General features: G+C 51.1%; 1 pseudogene; it reads left to right on the forward strand.

The window, feature by feature from the left end:
- The first annotated feature begins 501 nt into the window (after nt 1–501).
- On the forward strand, nt 502–1309 carry LOC116759165 (annotated as a pseudogene).
- Nucleotides 1310–2920: the final 1611 nt, after the last annotated feature.

A 2920-nucleotide genomic window follows, 5' to 3' on the forward strand; every position in this document is an offset into this window, starting at 1 on the left:
ACGAGTCAGCCTCAAAAGACTTGGTGGAAATGCAAAGGGTTTGTGATTACCTGAAGAGCCCGGAGTGCTTCCTTCAGCTCAGTGCCAAAGTTCTGAAAGGTGCGCTGCTGTTTGCCCGGGCTGTGGGAAGACGCCGCTGGCCAAGGTGGCAGTGACGGAGGCCTGTGCCTTCCTTGGCGCTGGCCGGTCCGGAGTCTGTGGAGGTCTCGGCCCTGCGCATTTGTGGAGCCTCTTCAAGGAAGCCCACGCCCTCCTCCGGAGGGAGTCGCGTACATTGAGGAGACTGACTCCGTGGGCAAGAAGCGCCCCACCACCAGGTCCGGCTCCTGCAACACGGAGGCGGGGCGGACTCTGAACCAGCTTCTGTGAAAATGGCTGAACCGTGCACCACCGACCACGTCAGAGTCCTGGCGTCCACCAACTGAACTGACATTTTTGACAACGCTCTGCTGAGGCCAGGCCGACTTCACAAGCCTTCTCGACCTTCCCACGCTGCGGGAAATGCAGGAGGTTTTCAAGCGGCACCTGAAAAGGCCGGCGCTGATCCGGGCCAGCAGAGTTCATCTGCGTTGCCTGTCAGCTGAAGGCAGGGCTCAGCTGTGCGGGTGTAGCCGGGCTCTGTAGCGAAGCCTCGCGAGAACTGCAGGAAGACCGACCGGCGAACCTCGAGTTTTCCCTCTCGCGCTGCCCGGAAGAGCAGGATCCTCTCAGAGGATGACAGGAAGGGGGTTGCGTTTCACGAGTCAGGCCATGCTTTGTTTGGCCGCTCGAGCACACGGAGGCTGTGGTGAAAGGCGCCATCGCGCCACAGACAAACACCGCACTGGGCTTGGCTCCGATGCTTGTGAGAGACCATCCCTTCTTCACCACGGAGCCGCTGGTGGAGAGGGTGTGCAAGGCCCTAGGCGGCCGCATGTCGTCAGGGACCATCTCCTTCAAAAAGATCCCTTCCCAGGCACAGGACACCCTGCGGAAGGTCACCCGCACCGCCCACTCCGGGGGGAAGCAGTTTGGTATGGCACCGAGCATCCAGCCCATCTCCTTCCCCGAGGCACCACAGGGCCTCACAGTTAACGGCGCCCCTTCAGTCAGGGCCTCCGGCAGATAATGGACCATGAAGCAAAACTGCTAGTGGCTAAGGCCTACAGGCATACCAAGAAGGTGCTCCAGAACAACCCGGAGAGCCATCAGGTGCTGGCGAACACCCGCCGGAAGAGGAAGTGTTAAGGTGTGAGCACCTTGAAGGTTTTGTTGCCCGCCGCCTCACCGGCCTGAGAAAATAGCGCCTCAGAGGTGGAGCGACACCTGAAGGGGAGAAACAAGGTGCTGGCGGGGGGAGCCTGAGAAGGAAGAGCTGGCTTGGCCCACACAATTGGACTTCCCTGATGGTGCCAGTGAGGATGCGTTGTTTCCACTGGATCCAGTAAGTGAACTTTTTTTTAAATTAATTAATTAATTTATTTATTTTTGGCCATGTTGGGTTTTCGTTTCTGTGCCGAGGGCTTTCTCTAATTGTGGCAAGTGGGGGCCTCTCACTGTCGCGGCCTCTCTTGTTGTGGAGCACAGGCTCCAGACGCGCAGGCTCAGTAGTTGTGGCTCACGGGCCCAGCCACTCCGCGACATGTGGGATCCTCCCAGACCAGGGCGCGAACCCGTGTCCCCTGCATTGGCAGGCAGAGTCTCAACCACCGCGCCACCAGGGAAGCCCCAGTGAACTTTTTACTTAGCTGCCCCTCAAGTTTCTTTTTACTTGCGGTTTGTACCTTCTTTTTGAGCCTTGGCTGGTCTCTGCCGAAGGGCTTCGGAGATCTGTTAATTGATTTTTCTATCCGTGGTTAGCAAATATTTTTGCAGAGATGAAAAAATAAACAAAATAAAACAGGTCTTTTGAATTAGTTTCTAATGGTCCTTCTTACCCACTTAGGTTTCTCACACGTCTCTCTACAAAACATTTTGAGGTGGAGGAAGATGTTCCTCCAGAGAGGAATATTCACACTGGACTGAATTCCTCAGAATGTCCTATTTTCCCTCACATAGGAATCTTCCTGAAAAGAACTCCCTCTGGCTAGAATACTCATTACAACCCATTACTCCATCTCTGACATGTGTTACATAGCTAATAGATTCATATTTAAGGTACCAGTGTCTTTCACAAGCTCACTAGATGGGGTGCCCCTCCTGTTAATGAATGCATGTGCTTCTTTTCACATCTCGCATTACATTCAAACAACCCCACAACTAATTCTTCATTGGACTGTGAGCTTCTGGAGGAGAGGTGACATGCATTTAACCCCTTTAATAGAAGGATTGGATCCAGTGAAGTTACAGATTAGAAAGTGGCTTTTTTCCCCCTCCTCCATACTAGTGCTTTAAAACATTTCTGATACTCCCTTCCTAGTTTGCCTGGAATCTTTTGCTACAAAGTTCAATTGTTGGAATCTTTTGCTATATATTTATTTCCTTGGTAAGAGGAAGTCTCATTGTTAGATATTGAATCCTTTTGGTATTAAAAAGTCCAGTCTGGTTTAATTTAAAACTTAAATCTCACATACAACAGAAAGCTTTTCCCCACTTACCAATGTAGCTGTGACCTCACTTGGCTTGGGAACTGGTAGTGGGAAGACAAACATGTTTTTTTTCTCTTTCTTCTCTACTTCTCACCCTTTGCTTCTGGGTCTCATTTCCTCCTCTAGTGTATTTTGAGAGAAGATGGGAAGATATCTTCTGTGATTGGTTTTATTATATGTGAGCTGTGTCAGGCAAATGTGAATTCTTTCATTGGTTGTATTAATGGGTACTTCTAAGGCTCCTGTGGGTACCTGCATATGTCATAGATCCATTCAGTTTCCCACTTTCTGGAAGTACACTCCATCGAGTTACATTGCTGGAATCCTTTTCCCCAACAGGACACCCTCTTGTA

The sequence above is a fragment of the Phocoena sinus genome, chromosome 9, assembly GCF_008692025.1.
Source record: "Phocoena sinus isolate mPhoSin1 chromosome 9, mPhoSin1.pri, whole genome shotgun sequence".
Classification (NCBI taxonomy): domain Eukaryota; kingdom Metazoa; phylum Chordata; class Mammalia; order Artiodactyla; family Phocoenidae; genus Phocoena; species Phocoena sinus.